At 39.3% G+C, this 21,930-nt stretch overlaps 1 non-coding gene across 1 annotated transcript; it reads right to left on the minus strand.

Moving 5' to 3' along the window:
* Positions 1 to 412: 412 nt before the first annotated feature.
* LOC112798755 (small nucleolar RNA R71) lies at positions 413 to 519 on the minus strand. Its single transcript, XR_003200352.1, has one exon. It is a non-coding gene; the product is annotated as a small nucleolar RNA R71 (small nucleolar RNA).
* Positions 520 to 21,930: the final 21,411 nt, after the last annotated feature.

Genomic DNA, 21,930 nt, shown 5'->3' on the forward strand with positions numbered 1-21,930 from the left:
CTCCCTCTCTACTGATCCAGTTCATTTACGTGCAGGAGACATGGCAGCGCCCAGAAGAGTCACTATCCAGGAGGAAGGAGCCCCTGATTTTACGCTCCAACCATTCCAGGCACACCACCCAGCAGTAGCTATAGATTTTGAAATAAAGTCTTCACTACTCAACTTGATGCCCAAGTTTCATGGCTTACCTGCTCAAGAGCCTATCAAGCATCTTAGGGATTTCCAGACTGCTTGTTCTACTGTTAAGCATAATGGCACTGATGAAATCTCCATTCTGTTGAAAGCCTTCCCATTTTCTCTAGAGGGAAAGGCAAGAGAGTGGTACTACACTCAACCCCTAGCAAATGTATCCAACTGGGATACACTCAAAAAAGAATTTTTGGAAAAATTCTTTCCATCTGAAGTTACTGATAAACTGAGGAAAGACATTTCGACGATTGTTCAGGATGACAACGAGACTCTCTTTGAATACTGGGAGCGCTTCAATAATCTTCTGGAAGCATGCCCCCACCACAGGATTGACAAGATAGTGTTACTCAGTTATATCACACAGGGCATGAGGCCCCAAGATAAGACCACATTGGAAAGTGCTAGCAATGGGTCTATGAAGAAGTACAAGACCACTGATGAGGCATGGCAATTGATCAGTGACTTAGCTAAATCCACTAGGAACCACAGGCAGAAACAAGGCCGTTCAAAAGCCGTTGCAGAAGTATCCTCTAGCAGAGAGACTGCTGCTCTAGCTTAGAGTATATGTGATATGACCAACTTACTGAAGCAGATGCAATTGAATCAATAACAAGTTCAGCAAGCTCAACCTCCTCCACCACAGCAAAGCCAACAGTTAGTCCCACAGAGAGTTTGCAGAGTTTGTGCTGATTATAGCCATTATACCGATGAATGCCCGCACCTCCAACAGGAAGACAACATGGTGGCATCCACTCATAATTTCTATGACCGCCCCAACTAAGGGTACAATCAAGGTGGAAATCATAACCATGGATGGTAAGACAATTCTAACCAGAATTGGAGGGACAACAATACCAGAGGAGGCAGAGATAATCAGGAAAATCAGAGGTGGAATAATAACAACAACAGGCAGTAGAATCAACCTTACAGAGCACCTCACCTGAGGCAATTCCAAGGACCACAGAATACCCAACAGTAGACCTCTCAATTTACTCATCCTCCTTTATCTCCTAATGAGGAGTTACTACAATCTTTTGAGCGGAGACAACAGACCATGAAAAATAACATTATGAATAGCATTAATGCCAGTCTGAATGGTCTGACCTCTACTTTGCAAGCTCTTGTTTCAAAGATTGGATCAATGCAAAATTCCAGTAACCAACCTTCAAGCTCTACTGGAATCCCCTCTCAACCATTACCCAATCCAAAGGGTAGCATTAATGCCATCACCCTAAGGTCTGGAACCACACTGCAGGAGAGGAATCAGGAGGAGCCAAGCCCACCAGAACATGCCTCAGCTGAAGAGGTAATAGAAATAGAAGATGTTGAAGAGGAAGAGGACATACAGGACATAGCTGAAGAAGAAAAAGCTCAATCACAGGAGGAAGCACCAAATGGCACAGACACTGCAGAAAACACCACTCCTATTCCGTTTTCACAACTTGCAAGGAAGCCCAGGAAGCAGCTGGAACCCGATCCTAAAATGGTAGAAATCTTCAAAAAGGTTGAGGTAACTGTTCCCCTTTTTGATGTTATTCAACAGGTACCTAAATATGTAAAGTTTCTAAAAGATTTGTGCATACATAAAGACAAAATTAATGAATTAGAAACTATTCCTTTAGGAAGTTCTATATCTACTTTAATGGGAAATTTACCGGAAAAGTGTAGTGACCCAGGTCCTTGTATAGTTAGTTGTACTATTGGTGGTGTAGTAATTTATGACTGCATGTGTGATTTAGGAGCATGTGTTAGTATAATGCATTTATCTGTATATGATGTTTTGAGGCTCCCTCCCTTAAAAAGGTCGGCAGCTCGTTTTGTGTTAGCAGATAAAAGCATTATTACAGTGGCTGGAGTTGCTGAAGACGTTTTAGTGAACATTAAAGGGCTCACATTCCCCACTAATTTTTATATCTTGGAGATGCCCTATAATGACTCAGATAAGCCATCATCAATCCTACTTGGGAGACCATTCCTGAAGACATCAAAATTCAAATTGGATGCTTTTTCAGGAACATACTCTTTTGAAATAGATGGTCGAATGGTAATCTTCAATCTGAATGGAGTCATAAACAACCCTCCAGAAGATTGTTCTATCTTCCAGTGTGACATCATAGATGAAACCGTAGCTGAATTTCACCAGGAAGAGTTTGAAGATAAGTACCTAAGATAAGGTCCAAGTGTGGGGAATTTCAAGGACAATGCAGGCACTCTACCACTGCCACCAGTTCCAGATAATCCAGAGCCAGATCATGACCAGAAGTTAGAGTTGAAGCCCCTCCCTCCACACTTCAAATATGCTTACCTTGAGGACCAGCAGAAGTTTCCAGTTATCATTGCACAGGACCTCACTCCTGAACAGGAAGAGCAGTTACTTAGTGTGCTGAGGAAGCACAAGAAAGCAATTGGGTGGAGTTTAGCAGACATAGTAGGCATCAATCCTCAAGTTTGCGAGCACAGGATATTTTTAGAAGAAGGAGCAAGACCTGTTCGCCAACCCCAAAGAAGATTAAACTCCACCATTTTAGAGGTTGTCAAGAAGGAAGTGACCAGACTATTAGAGGCAGGTATTATCTACCCCATCTCAGACAGTGAATGGGTGAGCCCAGTACAAGTGGTGCCCAAGAAGTCTGGAGTAACTACAGTGAAGAATGAGCATGGAGAGCTTATAGCAACCAGAGTACAGAACGCCTGGAGGGTCTGCATTGATTACAGGCATCTCAACCAAGCTACTTGTAAGGATCACTACCCTCTTCCATTCATTGATCAAATGCTGGATCGCCTGTCAGGTAAATCACATTATTGCTTTTTAGATGGTTACACAGGCTATTTCCAGATTCATATAGCTCCTGAGGATCAGGAAAAGACTATCTTTACATATCCTTTTGGAACTTATGCTTACAAGAGAATGCCCTTTGGCCTGTGCAATGCACCAGCCACTTTCCAAAGGTGTATGATGAGTCTTTTCTCTGATCTGATTGAGGACTGTATGGAGGTTTTTATGGATGATTTTAGCGTTTATGGTGATTCTTTTAACCTTTGCTTGGATAGTTTATCTAGAGTATTAGATAGATGTGTCAGTACAAACCTTGTATTGAATTTTGACAAATGTCACTTTATGGTAAAACAAGGGATTGTACTGGGATATGTTGTATCTAATACTGGCATTTCTGTAAATCCAGTAAAGGTGGATGTTATTTCTAGTTTGCCTTACCCCTCTTCTGTGAGGGAAGTCCATTCGTTCCTTGGACATGCAGGTTTTTACAGGAGATTTATTAAGGACTTTAGTAAGGTAGCACTTCCCCTATCCAGATTACTGCAGAAGGATATTGAGTTCGAGTTCAGTGAGGATTGCAAACAAGCGTTTGATAAGCTGAAGACCGACCTGACTCAAGCTCCAATTGTGAGAGGACCAGACTGAAGCCAGCCGTTTGAAATCATGTGCGATGCTTCCAACCATGCAGTAGGAGTAGCGCTGGCTCAGCGTGAAGGTAAGGATCCTTTTGTTATTGCTTATGCATCTAAGACTTTAGACACTGCCCAGTCCAATTATACTACTACTGAGAAAGAGCTTCTTGCTATTATTTTTGCTCTGGATAAATTCCGAGCTTATATACTTGGTACTAGAGTAGTAGTGTATTCGGACCATGCAGCTTTAAAGTATCTATTAGCTAAAAAGGAGTCCAAACCAAGGCTCATACGTTGGATACTGCTATTACAAGAATTTGATTTAGAAATAAAGGATAAGAGTGGTAACCAGAATCTAGTGGCAGACCACTTGAGTCACCTTGAGCACATTAAGGATGATTCTACTCCTATAGATGATAATTTTCCATTTGATAACCTGCACGCAGTATCTGAGGTAGTCCCTTGGTACGCACCTGTAGCTAATTATCTAGTTAGTCGCACATTTCCTCCACACTTTTCTAAGCATCAAAGAGACAAGCTGAAAAGCGAGTCTAAATATTATATATGGGATGACCCATATTTATGGAGATGTGGCGCTGATCAGGTAATTAGACATTATGTGCCTCAATCAGAATTCCAGTCCATTTTAGAGGCCTGTCACTCATCTGAGAGTGGAGGACATTTCGGCCCTCAAAGAACAGCTAGAAAGATCTTACACTGTGGATTCTGGTGGCCTACTCTTTTTAGAGACGCTGCTGAGTTTTTTAAATCTTGTCTCCCATGCCAAAAATTTGGTTATATATCCAGGAGGGATGAGATGCCTCAACAAATTATGCTTTTCTATGAAATTTTTGATGTTTGGGCATTGACTTCATGGGTTCATTTCCAAATTCTAATGGCTATTTTTATATATTGTTAGCTGTGGATTACGTTTCCAAATGGGTGGAAGCAATTCCTACCCGCACTGATGATGTTAACACTGTTATTTTCTTTGTGAGAAACCATATTATTTGCCGCTATGGATCACCACAAGCAATCGTGAGCGATCAAGGCACCCATTTTTGTAATAGGAGACTAACAGGATTAATGAGGAAGCATGGGATAATTCATAAGGTTGCAACAGCATACCATCCTCAGACCAATAGGCAAGCCGAGGTGTGAAACAGAGAGATAAAGCGTATCTTGCAGAAGATAGTCAAAACTCATAGAAAAGACTGGAGCACCAGGCTACAAGATGCACTATGGGCATATAGGACAGCATATAAAACACCCATTGGGATGAGTCCTTTCCGCTTAGTTTATGGAAAGGCTTGTCATCTCCCAGTTGAAGTAGAGCACAGAGCCTTTTGGGCAGTCAAGGAGTGCAACATGGGAATTGAGAAAGCCTGAGTTGAAAGGAAGTTGCAACTGCAAGAATTGGAGAGCCTTCGCCTAGAAGCTTATGAGAACTCAAGAATATACAAGGAGAAGATGAAGGATGTACATGATCAACACATCAAGAGAAAAGAATTCCAACCTGGGGATTTAGTCATCCTTTACAAATCTCGACTGAGGCTCATGCCAGGCAAGTTGAGATCAAGATGGGAAGGTCCATACAGAGTAGAGAAGGCCAAACCATACGGAGTTTATCACCTAAGCCATCCTTCAAGCTCTGAACTTATCAAAGTTAATGGACAACGTCTGAAGCTGTACCATGGCGAGAAGATGCCGAAAAACAAAGAGCTTGAGATCTTCCTCTTGGAAGATCCCCACATGGCAAAAGATTGAGCTAGTGGAGCGTCCAACTTACGGACGTTAAAGCAAAGTGCTAGGTGGGAGACAACCCACCATGGTATGATCGTTCTTTTCTTCATTTTTAGTTTTTCTACTTAATAACTCTTCTCTTTATCAGCATATTTCGTGCATCTGCATTTGCATACTTTTTCAAAAAAAAAATGACGCGCGGCGCAACCGCATCAGCGACGCGTCCGCGTCGAAAGGAGAGGGGAGAAAATAAAAACGAACAGAGAGTCACGCTGGAGCGTGGCTAGAGGCGTGCCAGTAGCACAAATCGTCCCACGCGACCGCGTCGCTGACGTGTCCGCGTCATATGGGAATAATGGCCTCCCACGCGACCGCGTGCCCTGATTTTCGACGTAAAAAGGGATGCACAACGAATTATTGTGCGAGTGTGGTGCTGGATTGGTGCTGGACGCACAATCCCTATCACGCGACCGCGTCGCCGACGCGTCCGCGTCATTCCTTTCTGAAGCCCACTCACGCGATCGCCTGCCCCATGCGATCGCGTCACCCCAAATTTGGCAAATATATAAATTCGAACAGAGAGTTGTGCAGGCGCGAGGCTGCACTCGCGCCAAAAGCATAACATGGGTCACGCGACCGCATCAACTGAATTCAAGCACAATCACGCGAACGCGTGGCCCACGCGAACGCGTGCCCCACGCGACCGCGTTGCTTGTGCCGCACAACTCAACCTGAATTGCCAAAATATCTTATCTTTCTCTTCTCCAAATCCTAATTTTTCTTTTCCTTTTCCCTCCTTATTTCTTCCTTCTCCCTTCTTCCTTCTATCTCACCTTCTACTCTCTTTCTCTCTCTCCTCCATTAACAAGGTTTTATTTTCTTCTTCCCTCCTTCTTTTACTTTCATTCTTCTTATTTTATATGTTATTTTCTTTTCTTTTCTTTTTTTTTCTTTTCTTTTCATTATCCATATTTTCTTTCTTCTTCTTTCTTTTTTACATGGTGTTAGAAATTTATTTGAGTCATTCTTCCTCATTATATGCTTGTGGATTGTTGCAAATTTTTTGGCAATTATATATTATTTTCTTTAAAGGGTTACTTGCATGTTTACTTTAATACTTTCTATACCTTATTTACCATGCATGCTATGTGTTTGTGAAAAGTCCATATGGCATTATGTACTTCTCTATTATACTTTCTCCTATTCAATGCTTGCTTTTCATAAACTCCCTTTACTATTGTATTAATTGAATTTAATTGTCAATACAACATGGTGATTTATTACAAGTAATGCTTGGTCTATGCTACTCACGCCCTTTTCCGGCATGCCAATAAACACCTTGCATTCACTTGTCATTATATGCACTAGCTATTCTCCATCAATGATTTTTCACATGTACTCATGAGCATGTGTTAATGTCAGTTACATCTTAATGTGCATCCATCACCACCTTTTCCGTTCCCTTCCTTGCTATATCTGTTTGAATTTAAATTACTTTCTCTTCCCTTTTTCAGGATGGCCACCAAGAAAAGTAAGGAGAAAGCTACTCCCAAACCCCCAGCAAGAAGAGGAACTAAAAGAGCATTAGAGTTAAGAGGATCATAAAGGTTGATAATGAAAGGTTGGATCGGCAAGAACAGAAAGCGAAGTTAAGAGAGCACCGTAACAACCACCGATTTAAACACCTCAGGGAGCTACTTAGAGGAGATTGCAGAGACTCAGACACCCTAGAATCCACTTCTTTTTCCAGCATAGGGAGCCACGACGGTCCCGACTGTGGAGACACTGCCACCAGCCCACCACTGTTCCTGACAGATGGCACCGAGGACGGTGCAAAGCCTTAAGTGTGGGGAGGTCGGTCAGTACCTGACTTCCGGAGCTAATTTCTCTTCCCTAGCACCAATAAATTAGGATATTTTAGTTAGATTTTCTTTCTTTTATAGAATAGGATAAATTGCATAGTAATAGGTTAGTTGCATGCATGTTCTACTTGATTGAAAAGACAATAAGTTTCTTCTAAGTTGCATGCATGTTCTACTTGATTGAAAAGACAATAAGTTTCTTCTAAGACTCTATCTTTGGAACAAAATTTCACTAATTTTAATAAAAAAAATTTTATTGATAAATCTGCTTGAAGTTGTATTTGGAACAAGATTTTTTTGAGTTAAAGAACACAAACCTGTGAAAATTTGAGCCTTTATGCATAGTTACATTATTTAATCATAATTATTTTATTCTTGTGTGTTTACTTCTCTATGATTGTAATCTATATTTTGTTTCATCCTATATGTCCAATATTTATTATGTTTATATGCTTGCATGTGATTGAGGCCATTATTTATTTAAACTCACTTATCCAAATTAAGCCTACCCTTTTTAATTACCTTTGTTAACCACTTTGACCCTTTGTAAGACCCAAGACTTTTGAAAAGTCATATTTTGAACTAATCCTAAATTATATATATTTATTTATAGTTTTAATTTCAGAAATTATTTTTATTGAAAAATAATTAAAGACAATTAATTGGATTTGAAATAAATTAAGGCTTTTATCCAAACTCTATACCTATGGATTATTTTCTTATTTATGATTTAAAGTTCTAGAAATTTGAAAATAATGGGGTTTGGCTATTTAAATTAGAATTTTGTCTAATTTTATAATTATTGAATTATTTTCTATATTTAAATTATAAAATTGGTAGTTATGAAATAATAAGAATTTTAGATAATTTAATTTATATCATTTAATACTTTAAGTTAAAAGTAAAGAAAATTAATTATATTACCATGTATTTTCAATTAGAGTAATTTATTGAGAATCAATTAGTAATTTTTATACTACAAATAATATTTTAAAGTAATTTTAGAGATTAAATTAGTTTTTCAAATATTAATACTTTATGCTCCAATTTTATTAAAATTACTAAACTATCTCTATGCCTAATTTTTACCAAAACCCTAAATCCCCAAAATATCACTCTAATACTAATTTTCCCCAAAACCTAGCCGCCTTACCTCCTTCAGCCACCAAATCCCCTTTTTCCCCAATACCCAATAATACTCAACGAGCTTCACAAGAAAAACCAAAAGAAAGAAAAAAAAAGGGAAAAAGAGGAAAGGGGCTGCGATCAGGAGAAGGGAACGTTGCTGCCGTTCAGCCTGTCTCTGCCGCCGTCGTGCTGCCACCGGACCGCCGATCACGTCATGCAGAGTTTAAGGAGAGAGAGAAGCCGTTGCCCAGGTCAGAACTGAGATGAAAGAGGAGACGCCGCTGAGGTGCCATCACCGTTCCTTCGTCGCCGTCGCGGTTGACAGAAGAAAGAGCAAGATCCGAGAGAGCTGTGAGGGAAGGGCGTCGCCGGAGGAGAGCTCGCCACTGCCGCTGCCACTGTTCGTCGCGCCGTCACCTCTAGCCTGCGCCATCGCTAGTCGCGAGAGAGAGACACGCGCCGTGAGGGAGCTGCCGCCGTGGAGAAGCCGTCGCGTTCTGCGCCGGGAACGCCTCTGCCGCGCGAGATCCGCAGCCGTCGCCGGAAAAAGCACTGCCGGTAAGGGTTTTAAGCTTGGCTCCTATTCTTTTGGATTCCGGGAACCTTTATCGTCACTGCATGTTTATTTCAGTTATCCGCCACCGCTGCTTGTTGTTCTGAACTGTCGTACCGTCGTTGCCGCCGTTCGGGTCACTGGGAACATGGCAGTGATTACCGGAACCACCATCGGAGTTACCATTATTTCAGTTCAGTCGTTCGCCCTTGTTTGGGTAAGCAATGCATCCCAAAACCTATAAATTAGTATTTCTGTTTTAAGTTAGTTGAGGATCTGAGGTCTTGGTGTCATAGGATCGAGTTACGGGTCTTGATTGCTGAGTTCTATGGCTGTTGCATACAGCATCAAGGTGCTGCGTTATCACCGGAGCTGTTATTGCTTCGTTTTCTCAATTATTCGTAAGCCCAGTAAGCTGTTTCTTGTTCCAAACTCTTTTAGTTGCTGTTCTGTTATAGATTATTGAGTTTTACGCGACATTAATGTTTTAGGATTGAGCTAAGGCGGTGCTTAGAGGCTGTGGCTGCTGCAGGGACGGTCGATATTAATGCTGTTGCTGTGGGATAAGAATAAAAATGCAGTTTATCGCGTAGTTGAATTGCGAACGAGGTAGGGGTTTTTCTTAAAATCTAATTTACATTACAAAGTTGTGATAAATAGATATTGATGCAAAAAGATATATTTCTGTGATTATATTTGTCTTGTGGATGTAATGGATTGTTGGACTGGATTATTGGGTGCTTGATTGCTTGAGTGAAGTACGGTTGTTGATAAGAAATGGATTTGGAAAGTTATTTACTTGATTATTATGAAAAGTGGTTTTTCTTGGTTTGAAGTTAAACCGGTTTGATTTTGAGTCGGTTTGATTTTATAAATAATTTAACACTTGAGCTGGTTTGACTTTAAAAAGAGTTTTATTATAGGAATTGGTCTGATTTGGAAATACTTTGATACTGGAATTGGTTGAATTTTGTAAAGTGATTGAGATTTGGAAATGGTTGAGAAAGGATTTGAGAAATGTTTGGAAGGGACCCGGAAAGGGTGGCAGTGTCCGAGTTTTAAAGGAAATGCTGCCGAAATTTTATAAAATTGAAAGCTTTATTTGAAGCAATTAATTAAAAAGATTTGTTTTTAAATGTTCTATGTTTTAAGATTAATTTATTTATCAAAGAAAGAATTATGTCTTGAATTAGGACTGTTAATGAATGGGATGGAAAGAAGGATGATGAGGATTTTCCTTGAAATATGGTTTTTGAATGAAGTTGGAAATGAGATTTGGATTGATGAATGATTATGATGTTAAGAATGTTGAGATATGATCTTTGAAATATTTATATGGCTTATGAATTTGAAATATCTGAGATGCGAGGTTCCCTGGATTAAGTGCCGTGGCTTGCCACCACGTGTACCAGGTTGAAAACTCGATACTCTGTTGACCCTACGATGTAAGTGGGTGACCGGGCACTATATAAATTCCCGGGAATGTTACCCCCATTGAGTAATATTGATTATTTGAGAAAAAGCTATGCATAGACTCTTGGGGATGCACGTCGTGGGGACAGTCTAAGTACAATTCAGACTTGTCGGGTTGGCTGGATAACCGACAGATGAGCCTCATCATCCATAGGACAGGCATGCATCATATGCATTTGTATGCTTTGCTTGAGTTTGAACCTGTTTTGGTTTGCCTAATTGCTAAACTGTTCGTAACTGCTACTTGGACTATTTGCTGTAACTGCTGCCTACTTGTGCATTCCTTGTCTGTCTTCTCTGTGTTTGTCCTGGCGTGCTACATTTGAGATTGAACTTTGGTGCTATATTAATGATTGTGTTGTTTGATTGCGTGGTTGGTTTCTAATTGAAAGTTTCTTATAAGAAAGAAAAGATTTCGGATTTCTGAAAGATTAAACATTGTTTCTTTGAAAAGGTTTTGAACAATTACCTATTGGTTTTTAAAAGATTCATAAGGCAATGATAATCACTAAGCTTGAAAATAGTTTTCTTATAAAATATCTTCTTATGACAACTTTGAAACTCCGTGGTGAGACCGTGTGGTTAGGTTCTCACCCCCCTACACCTTTACCTTTTCAGGAACCAGATGAAGAGGCATTAAGGAGTGTTATACTGCGTTTGGTTTATATATTGTTGTATTAATTAGATTATTTTCCTCCCTCGTCTTTGTTATTACAAATTTGTAAGAGGGATATGAGTTGTATGTTTTATATGTATATTATATTATGAGTTATTATGTAAGGAGTTTTGTATATGAATCTATGCATGCTTGTATTTTTCTTAAAATAAAATATTAATTTTCGGTTTTTGAAGAAATCAGCGATACAGTGTCGAGTCACAGGCTCCTATTTTAGTATTTAGTATGTAAAGTATTCGTAATGCTTCTTGCTAACAGAGTGGCGCAGCCGGAAGCGTGACTTCTGATAGTGAGGGTGTTACATTGTGGTATCAGAGCGGTCTTTCCTATAGAGCCTTGGGAATGGACTGATTATGCTTCAATTGCATACTCTGAGAGTCTGTCATGTAGTAGGTCTTGTTTGAATAACAAGAATTAGAGCTTTATGTACATGACGGTCTATTGATTAATACCATTAGTCTTACATTGCATAATTCCTAGTATTAAGTTTGGCCGGCTTAACACTAGTGAATTATATATATGGAAGCACCAATGGGTTATCATAGACATTATGCGAGTCATAGATAACGCGAGTCGCGGGTTTTGGGAACGTTAGGAGTTAATTCTTAAAGCTATTCGGTTAGGAATCTTGAACTCTGTGAATATCATGTATCTTGTTCCTGTTGGTATGCTCTAAGGTTTTTCTTTGCGATTCTTTTCTTGGAAAGTGATCGGATTATCTTCCAATCCTGCCCTCCTGTTCACATGCGCTCTTGTTTGATCCTAACTACATATGTCTACTTAAAATCCTTGGTGTATTTACCTTCTTTATTTAGACACTTCCTCTTGGGTCATGTATTCTTTGATATACATTTGAATCTTTGATGCAGTATACCTTTTTAAGTTTTTATTCCGAGCCTTTTATAAACAAATTGTGATTTAGTTTTTCTCTTTTTTTGACGATAATTACAGCCACTCTTTAAATCTTGACAAAACCACCTTTGAATTTATATATATACTTCTCTATATAAACTTGAAAGTTCCTTATACAGTTTAAAACTAATTGTTTCTAAAATCTTGCTTGTTCATTCACTGATTTATGGAAATACATTTACTTTAAATACAATTTGATTTTTTAACTACTTTATTACAGTTTTTACGAATATCTTTATTTGATTATGTATTTAAGTATTCTTCAAAAAAAAAAAGATTTTTGCCTCTTTTGAGTTGATTTTCATTTGACAAAGTTATTTTAAAGTTAGCATGCACTATTTTAAATGAAGTTTTAAAAAGCTTCTTTATTTAGCGAAAATCTGTCTGTTTGCAACGCACCACTTATTTCTCTTTAAAAATTTTATACCCTTTGATTCAAGCTTGAATTTGTTTCAGTATAAAGAATGATCTCAAAATTTTTAAAAAAATATTGTCATTGATTTGAACTGTCTTTATTTTTGGACTTTGTATTCTATTTCAGTCGGAACTTGTTTCGATCAATATATTATCTTTCCTTTTATTTTTCTATCAAAATTTTTCTGAATTAGATTCTTTCTTAAGGTGATTTGACTCTTTATTTTCATATTTTACATTTTTATGCATTCTACTCTAACCATACTCATTAGCTATCTTGTAGATTCTTGATATCACGGCTTCTAATTTTGTGTTTCTATGCATGAAAAACATAATTCCTCGATAAGCTTCGAACTCGTTTTGCTACACCATACCTTATAGCATTCTTTTGAGATTCTGTTTGGATCTTTCTGAAGTTGGTTAATGCGTCCTTTGTCTGATTTTATTCACAATCAATTTTTAAATTTTTATGAGAATCGTTTTTATTTTTACATGCACTTCTTTACATAAACTTCAAAATTTCCTTATGGGTTAAACTTACTGGTGCACGAAATTGTGATCACTACAACTTCGCACAACTAACCAGCAAGTGCACTGGGTCGTCCAAGTAATACCTTACGTGGGTAAGGGTCGATCCCACGGAGATTGGTGGTATGAAGCAAGCTATGATCACCTTGTAAATCTCAGTCAGGCAGACTCAAATGGTTATAGTGATAAACGAATAAAGCATAAAGATAAAGATAGAGATACTTATGTATATCATTGGTGAGAGCTTCAGATAAGCGAATGAAGATGCCTTCCCTTCCGTCTCTCTGCTTTCCTACTGTCTTCATCCAATCCTTCTTACTCCTTTCCATGGCAAGCTCGTGTAGGGTTTCACTGTTGTTAGCAGCTACCTCCCATCCTCGCAGTGAAAGCTAATGCACACACTCTGTCACAGTGCTGCCAATCACCGGTGTGGTTCCCTCCCCTACCGGAATAGAATCACTCTTTTGCGTCTGTCACTAACGCCCAGTAGGTTACAGGTTTGAAGCACGTCACAGTCATTCAATCATTGAATCCTACTCAGAATACCACAGACAAGGTTAGACCTTCCGGATTCTCTTGAATGCCGCCATCAGGTCCTGCCTATACCACGAAGATTCCGATTAAAGAATCCAAGAGATATTCACCAAGCCTCAAATGCTTGTAGAACAAGAGTGGTTGTCAGTCACTTTGTTCATGAGTGAGAATGGTGATGGGCGTCAATCATCACCTTCATCAAGTTGAAGAACAAGTGATATCTTGGAACAAGAACAAGCGGAATTGAATGGAAGAACAATAGTAATTGCATTAATACTCGAGGTACAGCAGAGCTCCACACCTTAATCTATGGTGTGTAGAAACTCCACCGTTGAAAATACATAAGAACAAAGGTCTAGGCATGGCCGAATGGCCAGCCTCCCAAAGAGGGTTCAATCATCAAAACATGATCAAAAGATTCAAATACAATAGTAAAAGGTCCTACTTATAGAAAACTAGTAGCCTAAGGTGTACAAAGATGAGTAAATGACATAAAAATCCACTTCCGGGCCCACTTGGTGTGTGCTTGGGCTGAGCAATGAAGCATTTTTCGTGTAGAGACTCTTCTTGGCGTTTAACTCCAGCTTTTATGCCAGTTTGGGCGTTTAACTCCCAATTAGGTGCCAGTTCCGGCGTTTAACGCTAGGAATTCTGAGGGTGACTTTGAACGCCGGTTTGGGCCATCAAATCTTGGGCAAAGTATGGACTATCATATATTGCTGGAAAGCCCAGGATGTCTACTTTCCAACGCCGTTGAGAGCGCGCCAATTGGGCTTCTGTAGCTCCAGAAAATCCACTTCGAGTGCAGGGAGGTCAGAATCCAACAGCATCTGCAGTCCTTTTCAGTCTCTGAATCAGATTTTTGCTCAGGTCCCTCAATTTCAGCCAGAAAATACCTGAAATTACAGAAAAACACACAAACTCATAGTAAAGTCCAGAAAAGTTAATTTTAACTAAAAACTAATAAAAATATACTAAAAACTAACTAGATCATACTAAAAACATACTAAAAACAATGCCAAAAAGTATACAAATTATCCGCTCATCACAACACCAAACTTAAATTGTTGCTTGTCCCCAAGCAACTGAAAATCAAATAAGATAAAAAGAAGAGAATATACTATAGACTCCAAATTATCAATGAAACTTAGCTCCAAATTAGATGAGCGGGACTAGTAGCTTTTTGCCTCCGAACAGTTTTGGCATCTCACTTTGTCCTTTGAAATTCAGAATGATTGGCTTCTTTAGGAACTCAGAATCCAGATAGTGTTATTGATTCTCCTAGTTAAGTATGATGATTCTTGAACATAGCTACTTATTGAGTCTTGGCTGTGGCCCAAAGCACTCTGTCTTCCAGTATTACCACCGGATACATACATGCCACAGACACATAATTGGGTGAACCTTTTCAGATTGTGACTCAGCTTTGCTAAAGTCCCCATTTAGAGGTGTCCAGGGTTCTTAAGCACACTCTTATTTGCCTTGGATCACAACTCTTATTTCTTTCTTTTCTTTTTCTTCTCTCTATTTTTTTCGTTTTCTTTTTCTCCCTTTTTTTTTTCACTGCCTTTTCTTGCTTCAAGAATCATTTTTATGATTTTTCAGATCCTCAGTAACATGTCTCCTTTTTCATCATTCTTTCAAGAGCCAACAATTTTAACATTCATGAACCACAAATTCAAAAGACATATGCACTGTTTAAGCATACATTCAGAAAACAAAAGTATTGCCACCACATCAAACTAATTAAGCTAGTTTTAAAGATGAATTCGAAATCCTGTACTTCTTGTTCTTTTGTGATAAAAACAGTTTTCATTTAAGAAAAGTGATGGATTCATATAACTTTTTGGCATAGACACTAGGACACTAATGATCACAAGACACAAACATGGATAACATAAGCATAAAATTCGAAAAACAGAAGAATAAATAACAAGGAAATCAAGGAACGGGTCCACCTTAGTGATGGCGGCTCTTTCTTGCTCTTGAAGATCCTATGGAGTGCTTGAGCTCCTCAATGTCTCTTCCTTGTCTTTGTTGCTCCTCCCTCATGATTCTTTGATCTTCTCTTATCTCATGAAGGATGATGGAGTGTTCTTGATGCTCCACCCTTAGTTGTCCCATGTTGGAACTCAATTCTCCTAGGGAGGTGTTTAGTTGCTCCCAATAGTCTTGTGGAGGAAAGTGCATCCCTTGAGGTATCTCAGGGATCTCATGATGAGGGGGGTCTCTTGTTTGCTCCATCTTTTTTTTTCTTAGTGATGGGCTTGAGGTCATGCCTTCTCAGTTGAACCGGCTTTGGATGCCATAAATGGTTATGGAAAAACAAAAAGCAATGCTTTTACCACACCAAACTTAAAAGGTTTGCTCGTCCTCGAGCAAAAGAAGAAAGAAGAGAGTAGAAGAAGAAGAAATGGAGGAGAGGGGAATGGCTTTTGTGTTTGGCCAAAGAGGGGGAGAAGTGGTGTTTAGGTTGTGTGAGAATGAAGGGTGGATGTGAGTGGTGAAGAGGTATTGAGGTGATTGGTGAATGGGTGAAGAAGAAGAGAGGGTGGTGGGGTTGGTGGGGATCCTGTGGGGTCCACAGATCCTTAGGTGTCAAGGAAAAGGCATCCCTGCACCAAATGGCACTCAAAAACACGTTTTGAGCTAATTCTGGCGTTAAACGCCGGGCTGGTGCCCATTCCTGGCGTTTAACGCCAGGTTCTTGCCCTTTACTGGTGTTTAACGCCAGTCTGGTGCCCCTTTCTGGCGTTAAACGCCCAGAAGGGTGCCAGACTGGGCGTTAAACGCCCAACTGCTAGGCTGACTGGCGTTTAAACGCCAGCAGCATCTTCCTCCAGGGTGTGCTGTTTTTCTTCCTGTTTTTCATTCTGTTTTTGCTTTTTCAATTGATTTTGTGACTTCTTATGATCATCAACCTACAAAAAAGATAAAATAACAAAAGAAAATAATTAATTATAAAACATTGGGTTGCCTCCCAACAAGCGCTTCTTTAATGTCATTAGCTTGACAGAGGACTCTCATGGAGCCTCAGAAATGCTTAGAGCCATGTTGGAACCTCCCAACACCAAACTTAGAGTTTGAATGTGGGGGTTCAACACCAAACTTAGAGTTTGGTTGTGGCCTCCCAACACCAAACTTAGAGTTTGACTGTGGGGGCTCTGTTTGGCTCTGTTTTGAGAGAAGCTCTTCATGCTTCCTCTCCATGATGACAGAGGGATACCCTTGGGCCTTAAACACCAAGGACTCTTCATTCACTTGAATGGTCAGCTCTCCTCTATCAACATCAATCACAGCCTTTGCTGTGGCTAGGAAGGGTCTGCCAAGGATGATGGATTCATCCATGCACTTCCCAGTCTCTAGGACTATAAAATCAGTAGGGATGTAATGGTCTTCAACCTTGACCAGAACATCCTCTACAAGTCCATAGGCTTGTTTTCTTGAGTTGTCTGCCATCTCTAGTGAGATTTTTGCAGCTTGCACCTCAAAGATCTCTAATTTCTCCATTACAGAGAGGGGCATGAGGTTTACACTTGACCCTAAGTCACACAGAGCCTTCTTGAAGGTCATGGTGCCTATGGTACAAGGTATGGAAAACTTCCCAGGGTCTTGCCTCTTTTGAGGTAATTTCTGCCTAGACAAGTCATCCAGTTCTTTGGTGAGCAAAGGAGGTTCATCCTCCCAAGTCTCATTTCCAAATAACTTGTCATTTAGCTTCATGATTGCTCCAAGGTATTTAGCAACTTGCTCTTCAGTGACATACTCATCCTCTTCAGAGGAAGAATACTCATCAGAGCTCATGAAAGGCAGAAGTAAGTCCAATGGAATCTCTATGGTCTCATTTTGAGCCTCAGATTCCCATGGTTCCTCATTAGGGAACCCATTGGAGTTTAGTGCACGCCCATTGAGGTCTTCCTCAGTGGCGTTCACTTGCTCTCCTTCCTCTCCAAATTCGGCCATGTTTATGGCTTTGCACTCTCCTTTTGGATTTTCTTCTGTATTGCTTGGGAGAGTACTTGGAGGGAGTTCAGTGATTTTCTTACTCAGCTGTCCCACTTGTGCCTCCAAATTTCTAATGGAGGACCTTGTTTCATTCATGAAACTTTGAGTGGTTTTAATTAGATCAGAGACCATGGTTGCTAAGTCAGAGGGGTTCTGCTTAGAGTTCTCTGTCTGTTGCTGAGAAGATGATGGAAAAGGCTTGCCATTGCTAAACCTGTTTCTTCCACCATTATTGTTGAAACCTTGTTGAGGTCTCTCTTGATTCTTCCATGAGAGATTTGGGTGATTTCTCCATGAAGAATTATAGGTATTTCCATAGGGTTCTCCTAGGTAATTCACCTCTTCCATTGAAGGGTTCTCAGGATCATAAGCTTCTTCCTCAGATGAAGCATCCTTAGTACTTCTTGGTGCATTTTGCATTCCAGACAGACTTTGAGAAATTAAATTGACTTGTTGAGTCAATATCTTGTTCTGAGCCAAAATGGCATTCAGAGCATCAATCTCAAGAACTCCTTTCTTCTGACTAGTCCCATTGTTCACAGGATTCCTTTCAGAAGTGTACATGAATTGGTTATTTGCAACCATTTCAATCAGTTCTTGAGCTTCAGTAGGCATCTTCTTCAGATGAAGAGATCCTCCAGAAGAGCTATCCAAAGACATCTTGGACAGTTCAGAGAGACCATCATAGAAAATACCTATGATGCTCCATTCAGAAAGCATATCAGTGGGACACTTTCTGATCAATTGTTTGTAACTTTCCCAAGCTTCGTAGAGGGATTCTCCTTCCTTCTGTCTGAAGGTTTGGACTTCCACTCTAAGCTTACTCAATTTTCGAGGTGGACAGAACTTTGCCAAGAAGGCATTGACTAGCTTTTCCCAAGAGTCCAGGCTTTCTTTAGGTTGAGAGTCACACCAAGTTCTAGCTCTGTCTCTTACAGCAAAAGGGAATAGCATTAGTCTGTAGACCTCAGGGTCAACCCCATTAGTCTTGACAGTGTCACAGATTTGCAAGAACTCAGCTAAAAACTGATGAGGATCTTCCAGTGGAAGTCCATGGAACTTGCAATTCTGTTGCATTAGAGAAACTAATTGAGGCTTAAGCTCAAAGTTGTTTGCTCCAATGGCAGGGATAGAGATGCTTCTCCCATAGAAGTCGGGAGTAGGTGCAGTAAAGTCACCCAGCACCTTCCTTGCATTGTTGGCATTGTTGTTGTTTTCGGCTGCCATGTGTTCTTCTTCTTTGAAGAATTCGGTTAGGTGCTCTAAAGAGAGTTGTGCTTTGGCTTCTCTGAGCTTTCTCTTCAAGGTCCTTTCAGGTTCAGGATCAGCTTCAACAAGAATGCCTTTGTCCTTGTTCCTGCTCATATGAAAGAGAAGAAAACAAGAAAATATGGAATCCTCTATGTCACAGTATAGAGATTCCTTGAGGTGTCAGAGGAAGAAAAATGGAAGACAGAGGTAGAAAATTCGAACTTATCAAAGAAGATGGAGTTCGAATTTTGCATTAAGGGATAGTGTCAGTCCATAATTAGAAGGATGTGAGAAGAAGGGAAGTAATTTTCGAAAATTTGGTAAAAGATTTTGAAAACATTTTGAAAAACACTAATTGATTCTCAAAAACTAAGAATAGAAAAAGAATTAATTGATTTTTGAAAAAGATTTTGAAATTAGAAATTAAAAAGATTTGATTGAAAACTTATTTTGAAAAAGATGTGATTGAGAAGATATGATTGATTAAAAAATGTGATTGAGAAGATATGATTTGAGAACAATTTTAAAAGATATGATTTGAAAACAATTTGAAAAGATATGATTTTAAAAATTAATGACTTGCCTAACAAGAAAAGATATGATTCAAACATAAAACCTTCCTCAACAGAAAAGGCAAAAAAATGTTCAATCAAATCATTAATTGTTAGTAAGTATCTTTGAAAAAGGAAAGAAATTGATTTTGAAAACATTTGATTGAAAAGATATGATTTGAAAAAGATTTGATTTTGAAAAACTTTGAAAACTTGAAAAAAAAATTGATTTTGGAAACAAAATCTTCCCCCTTTGCCATCCTGGCGTTAAACGCCCAGAATGGTGCACATTCTGGCGTTTAACGCCCAAAACTATACCCTTTTGGGCGTTAAACGCCCAGCCAGGCACCCTGGCTGGCGTTTAAACGCCAGTCTGTCTTCTTCACTGGGCATTTTTGAATGCCCAGCTTTTTCTGTGTGATTCCTCTGCAGTATGTTCTGAATCTTCAATTCTCTGTATTATTGACTTGAAAAGACACAAATTAAAAATATTTTTGGATTTTTAATAATAAAAAATAATTAAAATGCAACTAAAATCAAATGCATGCAATTGACACCAAACTTAAAATGAGACACTAGACTTAGACAAGAAATATTTTTGGTTTTTATGATTTTGAAATTTTTTTTGGATTTTTCGAAAATTAATTGAAAAAGAAAATAAAGGTATCAAAATTCTTAATGAGAATTCCAGGAATCATGCAATGTTAGTCTAAAGCTTTAGTCTAAAGGAATTAGACATAGCTAGCTAAGCTTCAGCAGGACATTGCATTCAAGAGCTAAATTGATGATGATCAATCAGCTTTGGTGATGATAAGAACATCACCTTGAAACACTAGAATTCATTCTTAAGAACTCTGAAGAAAAATAATACCTAATCTAAGCAACAAGATGAACCGTCAGTTGTCCATACACAGAACAATCCCCGGCAACGGCGCCAAAAACTTGGTGCACGAAATTGTGATCACTACAACTTCGCACAACTAACCAGCAAGTGCACTGGGTCGTCCAAGTAATACCTTACGTGGAAAGGGTCGATCCCACGGAGATTGGTGGTATGAAGCAAGCTATGATCACCTTGTAAATCTCAGTCAGGCAGACTCAAATGGTTATAGTGATAAACGAATAAAGCATAAAGATAAAGATAGAGATACTTATGTATATCATTGGTGAGAGCTTCAGATAAGCGAATGAAGATGCCTTCCCTTCCGTCTCTCTGCTTTCCTACTGTCTTCATCCAATCCTTCTTACTCCTTTCCATGGCAAGCTCGTGTAGGGTTTCACTGTTGTTAGCAGCTACCTCCCATCCTCGCAGTGAAAGCTAATGCACACACTCTGTCACAGTGCTGCCAATCACCGGTGTGGTTCCCTCCCCTACCGGAATAGAATCACTCTTTTGCGTCTGTCACTAACGCCCAGTAGGTTACAGGTTTGAAGCACGTCACAGTCATTCAATCATTGAATCCTACTCAGAATACCACAGACAAGGTTAGACCTTCCGGATTCTCTTGAATGCCGCCATCAGGTCCTGCCTATACCATGAAGATTCCGATTAAAGAATCCAAGAGATATTCACCAAGCCTCAAATGCTTGTAGAACAAGAGTGGTTGTCAGTCACTTTGTTCATGAGTGAGAATGGTGATGGGCGTCAATCATCACCTTCATCAAGTTGAAGAACAAGTGATATCTTGGAACAAGAACAAGCGGAATTGAATGGAAGAACAATAGTAATTGCATTAATACTCGAGGTACAGCAGAGCTCCACACCTTAATCTATGGTGTGTAGAAACTCCACCGTTGAAAATACATAAGAACAAAGGTCTAGGCATGGCCGAATGGCCAGCCTCCCAAAGAGGGTTCAATCATCAAAACATGATCAAAAGATTCAAATACAATAGTAAAAGGTCCTACTTATAGAAAACTAGTAGCCTAAGGTGTACAAAGATGAGTAAATGACATAAAAATCCACTTCCGGGCCCACTTGGTGTGTGCTTGGGCTGAGCAATGAAGCATTTTTCGTGTAGAGACTCTTCTTGGCGTTTAACTCCAGCTTTTATGCCAGTTTGGGCGTTTAACTCCCAATTAGGTGCCAGTTCCGGCGTTTAACGCTGGGAATTCTGAGGGTGACTTTGAACGCCGGTTTGGGCCATCAAATCTTGGGCAAAGTATGGACTATCATATATTGCTGGAAAGCCCAGGATGTCTACTTTCCAACGCCGTTGAGAGCGCGCCAATTGGGCTTCTGTAGCTCCAGAAAATCCACTTCGAGTGCAGGGAGGTCAGAATCCAACAGCATCTGCAGTCCTTTTCAGTCTCTGAATCAGATTTTTGCTCAGGTCCCTCAATTTCAGCCAGAAAATACCTGAAATCACAGAAAAATACACAAACTCATAGTAAAGTCCAGAAAAGTTAATTTTAACTAAAAACTAATAAAAATATACTAAAAACTAACTAGATCATACTAAAAACATACTAAAAACAATGCCAAAAAGTATACAAATTATCCGCTCATCACTTACATACTTGCAATATACGTTTACTCTTTTACTGATTTATAAAGGATTTCATTTTTGATTCTTTACTTAAATGTAACTTAACTCTTACCAACTTTGTTGTCGTTTTTATGCGTATCTTTGTTGGTTATATACCTAAATATCTTCCAAGACTCTTGAAGAAAGATTTTTGCTCTCATTCCAAATAACCATT

The sequence above is a fragment of the Arachis hypogaea genome, chromosome 4 (assembly GCF_003086295.3).
Source record: "Arachis hypogaea cultivar Tifrunner chromosome 4, arahy.Tifrunner.gnm2.J5K5, whole genome shotgun sequence".
Classification (NCBI taxonomy): domain Eukaryota; kingdom Viridiplantae; phylum Streptophyta; class Magnoliopsida; order Fabales; family Fabaceae; genus Arachis; species Arachis hypogaea.